Source organism: Bubalus kerabau, chromosome 6 (genome assembly GCF_029407905.1).
Source record: "Bubalus kerabau isolate K-KA32 ecotype Philippines breed swamp buffalo chromosome 6, PCC_UOA_SB_1v2, whole genome shotgun sequence".
Lineage (NCBI taxonomy): Eukaryota > Metazoa > Chordata > Mammalia > Artiodactyla > Bovidae > Bubalus > Bubalus kerabau.
The window spans coordinates 67,240,722-67,258,596 of record NC_073629.1 but is presented as its reverse complement, the minus strand read 5'-3'; the positions used below and the strand labels follow the sequence as shown (position 1 = coordinate 67,258,596).

The following is a 17,875-nucleotide window of genomic DNA, read 5'->3' as shown; positions in this document are numbered from 1 at the left end:
TACTTACATGGCTCATAGGCTTTTCTCATATGAGGCTTTCTCTAAACTCATCCAAAGGGATAATATCCAGCCATTCCATTCCCAGCATTTCCTACTTTTCTGCTCTGCTTTATCTCTATTGCTTATTACTAAGCTGTTTATCTGCTTACTGTCTGTCCTCTTCCACTAGAATATATGTCATATGATGGCAGGGCTTTTTGTTTTGTGACTGGTGTATCCTAAGTAGAGCTAAATATTTGTTGAGTGAATGAATAATGAATCGAGGGGAGAAGACACAGCTTGCATGCTGTGGGTAGCTAGCAAAGTTTATAGAATGAAGAGCTTTGTTGTGTCTGGTGAATCTGCTGAGGAGATCCTTTAGGAGAATTTCTCTCACTTCTTTAAGTCATAAATATAAAAGTGTAATTATAAATTGGTAAGTGTAGGGAGGAAGAGTGGAATAAGAATTTGTAATGGGACTGATACTTGCATGCATGCTGTTGTGTCCAGCTCTTTGTGATCCCATGGACTGCAGCCCAGACTCCTGTCCATGGAATTTTCCAGGCAAGAATACTAGAGTGGGTTGTCATTTCCTACTCCAGGGGATCTTCCTGACCCAGGGATCAAACCTGTTTCCCCCACATTGTGGGTGGATTCTTTATCGGTGAGCCACATTGAAAGCCCAGGGACTGATACAGATTGGGGTAAAAGGAAGACTGCTCTGAGAAAGCAACATATAAGCAGATAGCAAAAGCATATGTTGAATTTAGGTAGGTGAAGAGTCTAGGGAAAGAGAATTTCATACAGGGGGAACAGCTTGTGCAAAGGCCGGGCAACTGGAGTGACCACAGAAAATTCCATGAATCGAAGAAGGTCAGGGTGATGGTACTGAAGGGAGCAAGATAACAAGTTTAAATAGCTGTTTTTTTATTACCAATCTAGAACTTTTCTGTAATTTAAGAATGAATGGCTTATACCTCTTAAAAGAATTGCCATCCTGAGCAAATAGTGTATGGGGATGGGGTGGATAAAGAAGGTTATAGTTAAGACCAGAAGACCTTTTCAACATCTCTGAAAATGTAACCTGAGCACCACTGTCTTTCCAGTGCTAGAAGTTGGAGATGGTTGTCCCTGGTTTGTGTAGATGCTAGTTCAATTTTGTTTATTCATTCATTAAATTGATATTCATCTTATGCATGCATTGAAAACTTGAAGATCTCCCCCACCAGGAAAATGTCCCCATTAAATGAGTATTTCAGGTTTTAATATGGACTGTCTGATGGCTTTAATTGACAGGCTGATGGTCCAGATTGAAAATATTCAATCTAGTTCTAATATTCAATTAGCTGGTGCTAATATTTGCAAGACGCCTTAATGTGGATTTAGAAAGACCAGAGATGATTTGCCCTCAGTTAAGGAAAACTGGAATATTATATAAATCTTATTTCTTTTTACGCCTCCTCCTCCGCGTCCACCCCTCTTTCGCATCCTCTCTTTCGTGCACTTTTCTCTATCAACCATTCTGTTGAGAGTAAAAGACCAGAACCAAGAGAAGGAGAGCAACAGACAGATGAAGTGGTCCCGGGTCTGCTGCTCTCTGCTCTCAACAGTAAAAGGAAAGTTGACTGAGGGGCGACGCTTTGGATGAAGATGAGGTGGTGGTTTGGCTACTTAGACCCCAGAACCCATAGCTCAGCTGAGAAGCAGGCCCTAGAGCAAACCGTTAGTGGGTAGAGGGAAGGCAGCTGTAGCCTGTTTCCGAATCCCACTCCAGTAGCTCCCGCTCCTCACTGGGGAGGCAGCCTCCTTTCCCCGGAGCCCGCCGGGACGCGAAGGCGGACCCGAGGGGAGGGGGTCAGCTCCGGGATCCAGAGTCGGGCGACCGGCAGGTCCCGGCGGAAAGTTGGCAGCCACCGCCCCCCTCGCCCGCCTTCCTTCTCGACTCTCCACCCCTCTCCGGGCGATACGGCGGAGGCGGGGGTTGGGGGAACTGGCCTCGTGTTTTGGAACAGCTGCAGCCGGCGCTGGGCCCGCCTGGAATGCGGGAACAGGCTGCGCACCAGGACTTTTATGGAAACTTGCTGTTGGAGCGGGCGGCGGCGGCGGCGGCCAGAGAGATCGCAGCGGCTGGAGTGGCGGCTGGAGCACCCGGACCCCTGCCCACACCCCGGCGCCCGACGCGCACAGACTCCCCGCGCGCACCCCGGACCTTCGCGTGTCGCCGGCTTGAGGAGGGTGAGAGGAGTCGGGGGGACGTGGGACTGGGGCGGCCGAGATCGAGCAGTCGGCCCCCCTTGGGGGACTGGCGGGGGCGGTGGGGACGCGCGCCACGGCTCCTGGCCGGGGTCCATCCAGCTGTGTGGATGTGTTGGTCCTCGGAGCGAGCGAACCGGCCCTCGGAGCCGCATCCCCGGGCTCCAAGCGGCGCGGGGCGGGCCGGGGCGGCCTGGCTGTCTCTCCGCGGTCACCGGCCTTGGGCAGATTCTGGCCGCGACATCCCTGCCCAGCTCCGCAGCTTCAGCTCAGCTTGCGCCCTATGTGTGCAGTTTCGGGAGCTTTCTGGGTCCCGCAGGCAGTGATCCTCCGGGAGTGATCCTCTGCAAGTGGAGCGGGCTCCCGACCCCTTGCTCGGTCCCAGTGGGCCCGGCAGGTAAAGTGCCGTGTCCTCCCCCACCACGTGCCCCCGGCGCTGTCTCCTTGTCCGCCGGCACTGCCTGCCGTTTTTAAGAGAAATCATTCCCCATCTGTCCCAGTGGGAGGCTGGGGAGTGAGATGTTATTTAACTACCCGTCGTCTGCCCCCTCCCTCCAAACTAGTTTTTCGCGATTCTGTCCGAGGTCGGATGTTGGGAGTTGTGCAGCTAGAGCTGAACTTGGAATGAGTGATGGAATCACCTCTCGAGACCTCCCTTGACTATATACTCGTTAAAAACGCCAGCCATTCCAGCTGTTTGTAAACTGTGAAACGCTCTACAAATGCTAAAAAAAAAAAAAAAAAAAAAAAAATTATTAATGGCTTTTGTAAAGAAAATAGCCAAGTTCAGAGGTTCGTTGATGGCTTCAAGGTCTTCATTTCATTTATCTAAGGTCCAGAATGTGAACAAAGAGTTGGAAAGCGGGGTGGGGGGAAGAGAGACAGAGAGGACAGAAGGAGAACAAGATAAAAATAGCATAAGGCTATGTCCTAACAAAATGTCTGTCCTTGGGTAGGAGGCAGGTAGAGAGAAAAGAAATAAGCCATAATAAGAAAGAAATCAGTTCCATGAGCGAAGCAACTGGAGCATCATTCACCAGCTAAATTTTGTTAATGAATTCATGTGTGGGCCCAGGGGTCTTTGAGTCACAGCATAACTATGTGTTGGGTAGCATGATTAAGTCAACTTAAGTATTTATACCATCTTAGTCATCCATCAGTCATTGAATGAATTGCATTACTTTCCCCCTGATAATCCTTTTAACAGGTTAAATTTCTGCCGTAAGAAAACGCAGAATACACATAAGTCTCTGAAATTCTTTTCAGTTTTGAAGTCCAGTAGGGTGGAAAAGTGAATAATTAAATTGAGGGACAAGGTTTGTTTTGTTTTTTTGAGGAGGTATATTTAGTAATAAGGCTTGCCAAGTGGCTCAGTGGTAAAGAGCCCACCTACCAATGCAGGAGAAGCAGAAAAGTCAGGTTCGATCCCTGAGTGGGGAAGATCTCCTGGAGGAGGGCATGGCAACCCACTCCAGTATTCCTCCCTGAAGAATCCCATGAAGTGAGGAGCCTGGCAGGACTACATGGAGTCCCAAAGAGTCTGACAGGACTGAGCACACACACATACTTGTATAAATAAACTTTCATTATTTAATGTAGTTAATTAAGATTCTCACAGCTATTAGCCCCCTATTTTAAAAAATATTTTGTATTTTAACTGGAATATTTTAAAGAAAAACGTGGGCAATTCTGTATTTTATCTGCAGTGATTCCCTTAAAGAGCCCAAAGTAAAAACCACAAGATTCTTTAAAATCCCGTTTACCTTAAAACAGTATTGATATAATTCCATTTTCATGAAAGAGTCACACTTTTAAATCCATTTTAAACTGAAATGTAGAGAATAGCAATTTTTCCTGCTCACCTGAAAATGGAATCTTGCTATTTTTGAAAATTTGATATGTAAGACTGATCATTGTCAAAATGTATGTCATCTTGAGATGACTATATTTAGCATCAACAAAGGAATGCATTATCTAGGTTTTTGAACAGTATTTTTCCCCTGAAATTACATTTGAGGTATTTGGGTTAGAGTTTCACTTGTGAACAGAATAAAAACTGGGTATGTATATTTGGGTGAGATTAATTGGCAATTTAAGAGCCTCCCTGGTGGCTCAGCAGTAAAGAATCTGCCTGTAGCACAGGAGAGGTAAGAGATATGGATTTGATCCCTGGATGGAGAAGATCCCCTGGAGTAGGAAATGGCAACCCCACTCCAGTATTCTTGCCTGGAAAATTTCACGGACAGAGGAGCCTGGTGGGCTACATACAGTCCGTGGGGTTGCAAAGAGTCAGACATGACTGAGAACATGCACACACAATTGGGAATTTAGATTGCTTAGAACCCAAGTGGCCTGAAATGAGATACTATTTCATTTAGGGGGGAAGAACCCCTACTGTTATCTTTGAAACTCATTAAGGGAAATAAGGGCTTCCCCCGTGGCTCAGCTGGTAAACAATCTGCCTGCAATGCGGAAGACATGGGTTCGACCCCTGGGTCGGGAAGATCCCCTGGAGAAGGGAAGGGCTACCCACTCCAGTATTCTGGCCTGGATAATTCCATGGACTGTATAGTCCATGGGGTCCCAAAGAATAGAACTCAACTGAGAAACTTTCACTTTCACACTGGCAGCTCAACACTAAAGAATCCTCCTGCAGTACAGGAGACACAAGAGATGTAGGTTTGATCCCTAGGTGGGGAAGATCCCCTAGAGAAGGAAATGGCAACCCACTCCAGTATTCTTACCTGGAAAATTTCATGGACAGAGGAGCCTGGCAGGCTACAGTCCATCAGGTCACAAAGAGTCAGACACAACTGAGCGTGCACACACACACACACACGCAAAAGCAAATAAAAGATATTAAGTAAAAATACATGCCTAAAAGAAAAACAATGTGTTATAGTAAATGTAGAAAAGTATGTAACAGATGGGCAGATATCTGGATATTTTTATATAAAAGAGGACTCTGTGCATTTTATGTTATGCTGGCCAGACATACAAAACATCTTAGTAGTTGGCTTTATAATTAAGAGGGAAAATGACCTATACCATTCTTAGTAATTTCACATATTTCTGTTCTTATTTAAACTGTGGTCTACATCACCTGTATGGTTTATTTTATGTTCTCTTCCTTCTGGTTTTATCATTTATCAAGATTACATATTTATACACACTTGGAGTTGTTATGTTTTCTTCATCTATTTAAATACTCAGTGCATGGTTTGGCTTGACTATAATAGTCTGGGTCTTCCCGGATGGCTCAGCAGGTAAAAAATCCACCTGCAATGCAGGAAATACAGGAGACGCAGGTTCAATCCCCGGGTCGGGAAGATCCCCTGGAGGAGGAAATGGCAATCCACTCTAGTTTTCTTGCCTGAAAAATCCCATGCATGGAGGAACCTGCAGGGCTGCAGTCCAAAGTGTCACAGAGAGTCACATGTGACTGAGCACATCCTTCACACTGCATGGTAATATACTTCCAATACGGTAGGATGGATGAATTTTTACCCAGAAATCCAGCTATTTAACTTTCAGTCAAATTTGTTTTTTATTAGAAAATTAATACAACTATGTTATATTTATGGTTAAAAATTGGGGGGAACCGAAAAAGGGACTCTCATCATCTGACATGTAAACTGTTAGTACTTTGATATAGTTCCCTCTTTTCTCCACAAATAGGACTTTTTTCCCTCAGAATGCCATATCTCAGTGAAAGTACCTATGTGAAAGCATTGATGCAGTATCTGCCATCTAGTAAGTGTTCAATAGTTGGTTATTTTTCTCCCCCTCCTTTTTTTTTTTTGGTCATCTCTTCCTTTTTGTTCTCCGATTAGAAGACAGTCTGGGGTCCCTAGGCCAGGTTTTGAGGTTGGTGAAAAAATTTTTTGTGTTGATACAGGCAGTTTGATTTTAGATTATATGGATTTCTGTTAGAAGTGTAAACCAACAGAGTTATCACCATTCAGCCCCTTACACAAACCCTGGGATTTACTGTCCTGATTCCTAGTCTGATGTTGCTACACCCTGCAAGGCAGTAGAGGAGGCAGGCAATGTCTCTACAAGGCTGGTTGGCAAGAGCCTCCCCGCCCAAACCTGGACCCTGGGTCTGGTTTTGAAGGGATGACCCTATCAGCACACTTAACAAGATGGATGAATTGAAATGCTGCTACTTTGGAAATCCAGGCATGTGATTAACAGAATGGACATTTAGGCTTTAATGACTTTAGTAGATACTTGAGAAACCATAACTTCTTGATGCCTGGACCCATTTGAGGTTGGTGAAATTTGACTTCGCCTTTCTTTCTGGCCCTCCTTCCTGCCATTTCCTTCCTTTTCCCTCTTTCTAGCCAAAACAGCCCCCACCCCTGTCTCTTTGTATTTTCTTAGTGCTGCTTGTTTATTTAGATCAGGGTCTACAATTTGAGAGCCAATAAGCCACGTTTAGCCACAGGCATGTTTCAAAATTGTACATTTTATATTGAAATATGGATTTTCAGCCTCTCTTGAAAAATTGAAAGGTCTTAGCAAAACTGGTCCACATTTCTGCATAGCAGGGATACTCTAAAACTAAGTAGTGACTCCCTTCTCAGACAGGGCACACAACGCACTCTCCTCTTAACATAGTCTCCACCATCCCCTATTGTTTGATAACCAGTCATCACTGATATACATTACTTGTCAATTATATTGCATAACATTAACTTACATTACCTGACCATAGACACTTGAATATGCAGGGCTCTGATCTAAGTATTAGGGTAAGTCTGAAGCCATGATATGCTGGACTTGGCACTAGGAAGCTGGACTTTAAATGCTATAGATATATTTTGATTCGCATCTTTCTCTCAAATAATGTAATCATGGAGCTGGGAAGGAGTGGTTAACTGTCATTGACACTAATTGCTAGTGTCAGTTGAACGGAAAGGAACCATGTATTGAGAACTAAAACAAAATATTTTAACTGATGGGATTTTAGAAAGCATAGGGGAGATACTTCTGGGAAAGAACTCTTTGCTAGGAACTCTTAGATAACCCCACGTCTTCCCCGTCTTAGAGGCCTCCAGGAGAGTTTTAGCGGCCCTTACACATTGCTCATGAAGCGCAGTTTACTACTCTTCTTCTACTTCGCCGCCCTGCCCACATGTTTGGAGCCAGAGGCCTGGGTCTTTCCATTCCCAGTTGTGTCCCTCATTGAAAGGCCATCTTCCACTTGAAGAGGGTTGAGGAATTCCAGTCTGCTCCAGAAATCACCACATCCATTTGCTTGGGAATCCCACATCTGGTTTTTCATGATATCTAGCTTAATGTAAACTGACTCCATTTAATTTTACTCTCTACGATTTTGTTTGTTTGTTCACTCATTCATTCGTGCATCCTCATCATCAGCTTTCCTTTTAGAGATATCATACAAAAGTTTCATTTGGGCTCATTTTGGATCAGACAGTTTTCTGGTATCTCTTAGTTATTCATCCACTAGCTCAAATGTGAACTGACTTTGTACTGTGTCCTAGTTGCTAGGTGAGACACTAAAGATAAAAAATGGAATACAGCACAGGTTTTCCCTTCAGGGACTCAGAGTATGGTGAATGCTCTTTGGAAAATATTCCACACAGTCATACGAGTGCAAAATATTATATATTAATATGGAAGAATGACGAGGCAGGTTGAAAATAAGATTGTTGGTATGACTGCAACCAGAGATTATCATTCTAAGTCAGAAAGAGGCAGACAAATGTCATATGATATCACTTATATGTGGAATCTAAAATATGGCACAAATGAACCTATCTACAAAACAGGAATGGATTCACAGACATAGAAACAGACTTGTGGTTGCCAAGGGAGAGGTGGGTAGGGAGAGGGAAGGACTGGGAGCTTGGAGTTGGTAGATGCAAACTATTACATTTAGAATGGATAAACAGCAAGGTCCTAATGTATAGCACAGGGAACTGTACTGAATACCCTATGATAAATCATAATGGGAAAGAATATTTAAAAATGTGTAAATGTGTGTAAGTGAGTCACTATGCTATACAGCAGAGATTGACCCAACATTGTAAATCAGCTGTACTTCAACTAAAAACCTAAATTAAAAACTAAAAAACAAAATGAAAGAGACAGCCAAAGCTAAAAAAAAAAAAAAAAGATTGTTGATTATCAGAGAGGAATTATGTATTGGTAGGAGGAAAAAACTCACTATTTTAAGTAGGTAAAACAGGATCTAATTTCATATTTTTGAACTATAATGAGGTTTATAATGTTTAATAATATAATTTTCAAAGTAGAAGCTTACAACCTTCATTAAATGTAATAAGGTTACATAAGTTTATATTTCTTGTACAAGTAGAAAATGATAAAAATTTAGGCTCACATTTTATGAAGCTGAAAACAATGTTGTTTGTTCTATAAAGAGGTGGGTTTTAACATTTACTTCTAGTATATAGGTAAGTGTTCTGTCTATAACCTTCTTAAAAGTTGAGACAAAGAATTTACTTGAGTTTAATGAAATGCGGATTTAAAGCTGTCACTTTCTTGTCAAGTCTGTTCTCCTTGAGAAAGGAGATAATACTTTCACATGATGAAACAGTTATTGTAAATCATAGAGAGCTATGATTTAAAATTCTTAAGTCTTGCATTATTTGCTATCTTGAAATATTTTAATTGCACATATAAAAATCAAATAAAGTAACTAAATTTAGAAAATTTAGAGGTCAAACAGAGGTCCAGTGAAATTTTAGAATGGGAACATTAGCATGCATATTTTAAGATGATCTGTTATACTTAATATTATATTCTACTTTGAGACTTTCATATTATTTCAAAGTTTGAGTTCTATACCTTAGTATTCAACCTGTAAATTACTTTATAACAGCCCCAAAGTATATTTTTGAAACACATTTTATTAAGCTATTAAGTCATTTTAAAAAACTTCCTGAAGTCTACCTCATTAATTGCTATGCCAGTTGATACCAACATTAGTATATTTGTTTATGTATTCATGTATACGGGCTTTCCTGGTGGCTCAGAGGTAAAGAATCTGCTTGCAGTGCAGGCTACAATCAGTCCATAGGGTCACAAAGAGTCAGACAGGACTGAGCAACTAAGCACATCAGTTCAGTTCAGTCACTCAGTCGTGTCCGACTCTTCTCGACCCTATGCATTGCAGCACGCCAGGCCTCCCTGTCCATCACCAACTCCCGGAGTTCACTCAGACTCACGTCCATCAAGTCGGTGATGCCATCCAGCCATCTCATCCTCTGTTGTCCCCTTCTCCTCCTGCCCCCAATCCCTCCCAGCATCAGTCTTTTCCAATGAGTCAACTCTTCACATGAGGTGGCCAAAGTACTGGAGTTTCAGCTTCAGCATCAGTCCTTCCAATGAACACCCAGGACTGATCTCCTTTTGGATGGACTGGTTGGATCTCCTTGCAGTCCAAGGGACTCTCAAGAGTCTTCTCCAACACCACAATTCAAAAGCATCAATTCTTCTGTGCTCAGCTTTCTTCACAGTCCAACTCTCACATCCATACATAAACACTGGAAAAACCATGGCCTTGATGAGACGGACCTTTGTTGGCAAAGTAATGTCTCTGCTTTTGAATATGCTATCTAGGTTGGTCATAACTTTCCTTCCAAGGAGTAAGCGTCTTTTAATTTTACATATATACAATTCATGTATATGTATTTCAAGTACTTTTAGATAAAAATGTAGAATGGTAGAGTGAAATAAGTAGTTGACTAGAAGTCAAGAAACTTGGAGTCTAGTTCCTTGTTCTGCTGCTGAACAGTTTGCAACCTTGGATTAGTCACTGAATCGTTTTGAGCCTCCTGTTTTATCTTATGATAAATGAATGTCTTTGACTAATTGGTCTTTAATGTCTTTAGTGAATAAGCTCTAAAAATTCATAATTCTTAGTACATGTATAACAAGACCCCTAATGTAATTCTGACAGGTAGTAAAACCTGTTCAAAGCTGAACTCATTTTTTTACCCCTTAAACATGCTTTTAATGGTAACCCTGTTCATCCATTCACTCAAAATAAAAACCTTGAACCAATTCCTTCCTTCCTCTCCTCACCTCTACCCTCCAAATCTAATTGGTCAAAATTTTTGCAATAATGCTCCCAAGACAGCCCCCTTCCCTGGAGGAAGGGACTTTGTCTTTTTGTTCACTTTCATTTCTTCACAGCCTAGGATCATCTCTGGCATATAGTTGGAGCTTAATAAATACTTCTTAAATAAATGAATAAATGGGTTACCACGTCTTGTCAATCCTATTTCTAAAATATCTTTTCTGACTTTTCATTCCTAATGCTACCATCTTAATTCAGGCCCTTATCTTTTCTTGCCAAGATCATTGTACTTGTCTTTCTCCCTGTAGTCTTCCCTCATTTCACTCCAATTTTCTGCACTGCTGTCAGTCTCTTTTTTCTTTTCTATAATACATGTATCATTAAGTCACATGTTTGCTTTAAAATTCCTTTGCTGGCTCCCATTGACTGTAGGATCAAGTCTACACTTTTTCTTAGTCTGGCGTTTGGGAATCTTTCCATTCTGTGTCCAGTCTGTCTTTCTAGCTTTACCATACATTCTCTGGACAACTCAGAGCTCCCCAAATTTTCAGTGGGCTGTCAGGCATGGATGTTTTTGTTCATGTTGCTCCTTTTGCCTAGATGCCCTTACTCTCCTTTCTACTTTGTGAAATCCTCTTATCCTTCAGTGTCTACATCAAATATCACCATTTATCTCTGTGTAATCTGCCTTAAACCCCACCTCCTCCTTAACCCCACCATGATCTTTTCCATGACTTTTCCGTATTTCTATAGCTCTGTACATATCCTGCTATTATATATGCTTACTACTTTGTATTATCATTAGTTGTGGTCCCATCTATTTTTCCCAACAAAGCTAATTGATTTCAAAGGCTGTCACATATATTTTGTATACCATCACCAAGGCATAATTCCTGGTACATAGTAGGTTTACCTCACAAAAATACTATGTTATAAATACAGGTCTAACCTGTCAAGTTTGAAAAAAAATGCATTTTTGATAGATCATAGACAGGCTATAGTAAGACTGCATACAATATTCCCTCAGAACCCTATGCTGGATACTTAGTTGTCTTCATTTAACATCAGCACTTAATATGCTGGATTGGCATTCTTAAATCCCTTCTGTGTACAGTTCTTGGTCACTCAGTCATGTCCAACTCTTTGCAACCCCATCGACTGTACCCTGCCAGGCTCCTCTTGTCCATGAAATTCTTCAGGCGAGAATACCATAGTGGGTTGCCATTTTCCTTTTCCAGGGGAGATTCCCAACCCAGGGCTCCAACCCAGGATTGAACCTGAGTCTCTTGTGTCTCCTACATTGGCAGGCAGATTCCTAACCATTAGTGCCACCTGGAATTAAATCCCTTTATTATTCATCGTCCCTTTATTATGACTAAACTTGTTGATGAATCACATGTTCAACCTTATCCTTAGGTCATTGTTTTCTCTTATTTTTAATAACAATTCATCTGGCTTGCCTGAGATCTCAGACATTTATAAAAGTACAGTGGGGCCTAATTGTTGTGCTGCTGTTGCTCCTTTAAGGTGGCTAAAGACCTGACATCTGCCTGCTCAGACAAGAAAAGTCACTTAATACTAGATTAAGAAAAGTCTGTGAGATTCCAGATATAAAATCCCTTGGTATTTAGGTTACTGAGTATAAGAATTAAGCTGTTAAACTAATCCTCATTTAGTATTCTAGAATACAGACAGGGAGTGCCCACTCAAACTACTTTCTTTTTTGAATTAAAACTGGTGTGATTTGATAGAATATTTTTCCTATAATTCAACAAGTCTCAGAATATGGTTTTAGAATCCTTAGAAGTCCCCAAGACCCTTCAAGGACCCATAGGCCTTTCTTTTATAACTACATATCTGTATGAGGCCATACTTTCTTTACATACTTCAATCAAAAAACAATGTATCACAATAGTTTGAATACAAAAGTAGATATGAGAATATAGCTATCTTTTTTAAAGCCAGATATTAAAGAGATGTGCAAACATGTAAAACAGTGTCATTCTCCTAAGTATTTTTATTTTGGAAAATACATTTTTTTTTCATAAAATGTGTTTATGTTGATGTATAATAGGTTTGTTATTATTTCCCATGACAAGTATATATTTGAAAATTCTCTTTTAATTTTTAATACATTGATATCTATAGATATAATCTATATAAACAAAAGCTTTCTGAGCTCCTCAATAGCAGGCCTGTACATTGGGCCCTTTTATATTTTCTTGGTTATTGTCTGTCATCCCATGTGGTCTATGAGTTCCCTGAAAATAAATATTTTATTCTACATTCATCTTTGTATATGCAGTGCCTTATACTGTCTAGCACATTGTAGAGAGATGTTTAATAAATGTTTTTGAATTAATTAATAAGTACATATTTATTCATTTTAGCTAATTTTTCATTTCTCAATTATTTCTGACTCTATCATACTTATCACCTCTAAGTTTATGAAATAACATGCAAACCACCTAGTATATGGCAGATAATAGGGATTCAGTTGTTAGTTTCCACTCTTCTTTATATAATGTAGAGAAACCAGGTCTTTCCTCTAATTTATTATAACTTTTTAAAAAGTCTTACATTTTGTTGATATACATAACTTCATTTTATTAATGACTTCCTCAAATGAGAACTCACCAGTTTTCTTTGAGTGGTTACTTTAAAGTCTTCCCAAGAAAGAATCAAAGGCCAGAATTATAGGGTTTGATTCTGGGCATAATTCTGAGGTGTTAGGAGGATGCACTGCATAGTGCCTAGAATGTGGCGAGTGCAGCTGGAGTAGGATTTAGAGCATCTATAACGTATTGTGCATTATGCTGAAATAGATATTGGACAAAGTAAATGAAATAGATTGTATTGTTGAAGACAATGGAAGAAGCAAATACTTGTTGAAGCTTAGTGGTGGGTATATGAGGTTTGATTATATTAGTTGCTTGCACTATATTCCTGAAATAATAAAAAGTTAAATAAAGAAGATAGATTAGACTAATATGCTTGATATGTTTAATATAAAATTTTTGATTTATGCCAGATGCATCTAGAAACCAGAAAATATAGATATATCTAGAAAAATCTAAGCACATTTTGAGATGTCAGAGACTGAAAGCAAAAAAGTCCATTCTGAGAAAACCAGAAGGGAAAGAGACACGAGTACCCCAATGTTCATCGCAGCACTGTTTATAATAGCCAGGACATGGAAGCAACCTAGATGTCCATCAGCAGATGAATGGATAAGAAAGCTGTGGTACATATACACAATGGAGTATTATTCAGCCATTAAAAAGAATACATTTGAATCAGTTCTAATGAGGTGGATGAAAGTGGAGCCTATTATACAGAGTGAAGTAAGCCAGAAAGAAAAACACCAATACAGTATACTAACGCATATATATGGAATTTAGAAAGATGGTAACAATAACCCTGTGTACGAGACAGCAAAAGAGACACTGATGTATAGAACAGTCTTATGGACTCTGTGGGAGAGGGAGAGGGTGGGAAGATTTGGGAGAATGGCATTGAAACATGTAAAATATCATGTATGAAATGAGTTGCCAGTCCAGGTTCGATGCACGATACTGGATGCTTGGGGCTGGTGCACTGGGACGACCCAGAGGGATGGAATGGGGAGGGAGGAGGGAAGAGGGTTCGGGATGGGGAACACGTGTATACCTGTGGTGGATTCATTTTGATATTTGGCAAATCTAATACAGTTATGTAAAGTTTAAAAATAAAATAAAATTTATTTAAAAAAAAAAAAAAAAAAAGTCCATTCTTAGCATGAAATGCAGAAAACCACCATTGTTAGTTCGGGAAAATCCTTCACTGGTAAGGAAGTGGCTTAAGAATTTTCTTGGAGGGAATTCGCTGCAGTCCAGTGGGTAGGACTCTGAGCTTCCACTGCAGTAGGCACGGGTTCCATCCCTGGTGGGGAACTAAGATACTATATGCACTACAGGGAGAAAAAAAATCTCTCAGAGGTGGAAATAGTCACTGAATATATTTGTCAAGGTGGGAGGTTGAAGGAATGGGAGAAGCCGAGGTAAATCAGAGAGGCTAAGGGAACCTGCAAAAGGGCCTAATAAGCTCAGGTAAGAATTTTAGTTCTGGTCTTACATAGTTAACATCCGCAGAGCTGGAGTCATAGACTAAAGAGCACAGAGTGGTAGAGAAGGTAGTAGCCAAGTTGATGAAGGTAGAAAGAATGGCAAGCTGTTACGTTATTAGAAATCAAAATAACTGGGGCTGGAAGTTACTCTGAATTTTTTTTTGACTGCACAGCATATAGGATCCTAGTTCCCCGACTAGGGATCGAACCCGAGCCCTGAGCCACCTGCATTGGCAGCACAGAGTCTTAACCACTAGACTGTCAAGGATGTCCCACTCTGGAGCTTTTGAAACTTTATTTCACAATATGTAACCTGTACTTTAAAATCATTATTCTGATTATATGTGCCAGTTAAGAACTTTGAAGAAATTGTGTTTAATAAGTTTTCCTATAGCAACCAAGGTAACTTTGTGTCCTTAAACTTTATTAATCATAATGATGATGATCCACATGAATAATAAATATATATGAATATTTCTAGTAAGGATTATTATGTGAAGTTGAAGGAGGGCCTGGGAACTCTGTGCTATACAGCAACAAATATAGCAGCAAATTCCACATAAGTTCATAGACAAGTAGGTGAAACTCATCTATATGTTAACTAATAATATACGTAGAAAGCATGAAAGTGGGAGATGATAAAATGATCAAAGATTGAATGGATATTTGAAATTTGAGAATATATTTCCAAAAGATTAATTTGAAAATCTTTTGGAAATATTCAACAGCAGATTTTAAAATGTAGTATAGACAGTTTATTAAGGGAATTAAAAATTGAGTCAAAGGAATGGGATCTTTTAGAGTTCTTTGCTTTGATGGTTACTACATGGATATTGAAAACCTTTTCATGATGGCTTTGGGGATTTATTTTAAATTATAGTTTATTAATTAGCAGGCATGGAGCTAGGCACTAGGAAGGAATCAATCCTCTGTGTTGTAGAAAAGGAACATAAAGTTTACCAAATGTGCAGATGAAGGTCCAGGTGGAAGTAAGAGAAGAGCAAAATGTGGACTGAGAATGGAAGTCCCTGACCTTAGGCCTCTAGTGGGAAGGTTGTGGTATGGTGTCTGCTGTCTTCAATTCTGTATCAGGTGTGGTTGATGTTAGAATCTTACCTGAGTCTACAGATAGCATAGTAGGCTGGACCATTAAAAATCCTGTTCCAAGGCTTTTGTTCAGAGTTTTGGCCAGGAGACTATTAATAACATGAGAATAGGGAGAGTGTCTGTCTATTCAGTGTTGCATTTCTCAACATCTGGCAGAGTGCCTGGCACATAAGAGATGCTTAATAAATATTTGTGTGATGAGTGGTGTGTTCTATTTATATTGTAGTCCCACATAATGTTAACCATAATGAGAGTCACACATTATATCCCAGCATATAAAGTGCTTCCTCTGTAAGTTGGCAGGATTTACTTATTCAGTAAACAATTATTATATAAGTCTTCCATATATCAGCACATGCTAAATACTGTGGATACAGTGGTATATAAAATACAGTCTATACTCTCAAAGACCTCACTTTCTGGTAGAGGAGGTGGTCAAGAAAGTGCTTTATTACCACATATTATGGTTGCTATGTTTGTTCAATTGCTAAGTCGTGTCCAACTCTTTACGATCCCATGGACTGCAGTCCACCATGCTTCCCTGTCCTTCACCATCTCCCAGAATTTTCTCAAACTCAAGCCATTGAGTCGGTGATGCCATCCAACCATCTCATCCTCTATTACTACCTGGAATGCTCAAGTCATGTCTGACTTTGCAACTTCATGGACTGTAGCCTCCTCTCTCCTCTGTCGATGGGGTTGGCCCAGCCAGAATACTGGAGTGGGATGCCATTTCCTCTTCCAGGGAATCTTCTTGACCCAGGGGCTGAACCCACATTTCTTATGTCTCCTGCATTGGCAGGCAGGTTCTGTACTACTAGCGCCACCTATATTGTGGTGAATGCCATAATTAGGGTAAGCACGGGAGTGCTGTTTTAACACACACTAGTGGAGAAGGCAATGGCACCCCACTCCAGTACTTTTGCCTAGAAAATCCTATGGACGGAGGAGCCTGGTGGGCTGCAGTCCATGGGGTAGCACAGAGTCGGACACGACTGAAGCGACTTAGCAGCAGCAGCAGAGAAGCATCTAACCCAGTCTCATGAGTCAAGGAAGGCTTCCTGGAGAAAAGTGACAGTTTCAGAACTAAAGGATTAGTAGGAGTTAGCTAAGAGAATGAGTAGAAAATCAAGCTGAGGGAGCTAACTGTGTAAAGGCTCAGGTGGGCCATTATTTCAGGACATGTGATAGAGTGGGAGGGAAGTATGGAGAAAGGTGAAACCAGAGAGGTAAACTACCAAAGTGTATTAACTCATTGAAATAAAAGTGCATGTTGATGTATGGCAAAACCAATACAATACAGTAAAGTTAAAAATAATAATAAAAAAGTGTAGAGTGAGAAGAAAAGGGCAAAGACTGAAACATGGGGGCAAACAACACTGAAGAAGTGTAGAGAGGCAAAGAAACCCTCCAAAGAGAAGGAATGGTTAGACATGAAGGAGCAGGGAGAGAAATGGTATCATGAGCCAAGTGAGAAGGATTTCAGAATAGAGAAGTGACAGAATGTCAGATGCAGCAGTGAAGTTCAGAAGGTGGAAACTGTCCATAAAATGGACAGTTATGGCTCAGCTGGTAAAGAACCTGCATGCCATTGCAGGAGACATAAGAGATGAGGCTGGATCCCTGGGTTGGAAAGATCCCCTGGAGGAGAGCAAGGCAACAGACTCCAGTGTTCTTGCCTGGAGAATCCACATGGACAGAGGAGCCTGGCGGGCTACAGTCCACAGTGTTGCAAAGAATCAGACATGACTGAAGCGACTTAGCATACACGCATAAAGAGAAAAGGGCTTCCCTGATAGTTCAGTTGGTAAAGAACCCACCTGCAATGCAGGAGACTTAGGTTCAGTTCCTGGGTTGGGAAAATCCCCTGGAGAAGGGATAGGCTACGAACTCCAGTAATCTTGGGCTTCCCTTATGGCTCAGCTGGTAAAGAATCTGCCTGCAGTGCAGGAGACCTGGGTTTGATCCCTGGGTTGGGAAGATCCACTGGAGAAGGGAAAGGCTACCTACTCCAGTATTCTGGCCTGGAGAATTCCATGGACTGTATAGTCCATGGGGTCAAAAAGAGTCAGACACGACTGAGTGACTTTCACTTCATAAAGAGAAAAACATTATTATGCCTAATTTACATGTAAAATGGAAGTTCACAGAATTTAACTGGCTTTCCCAGGACCATACATCTAATAAATGACCTCATCAAAGTTTTCAGGCTCTAATTCCAGTATTTCTTCCACCATCATTGTCTTTTGTTTTTGCTTTTCTGGCCACACACACTGCACAGCTTATGTAATGTTAGTTCCCCAATCAGAGATCAAACTTGAGCCCCTGGCAGTAAAAGTGCTGAGTCCTAACCACTGGAC

At 40.8% G+C, this 17,875-nt stretch overlaps 1 protein-coding gene across 5 annotated transcripts in view; it reads left to right on the top strand.

The window, feature by feature from the left end:
• Positions 1-1,879: 1,879 nt before the first annotated feature.
• Positions 1,880-17,875, top strand: part of NEXN (nexilin F-actin binding protein) — a 54,844-nt gene continuing 38,848 nt past the window's right edge. For 2 of the 5 annotated variants that reach the window (XM_055585406.1, XM_055585407.1), the window contains exon 1: positions 1,889-2,214. The gene's annotated coding sequence lies outside the window, so the exon portion shown is untranslated. Of the gene's footprint in view, positions 2,215-17,875 lie in introns of all 5 variants that reach the window. The other 3 variants (XM_055585405.1, XM_055585403.1, XM_055585402.1) reach the window with 3 other exon arrangements.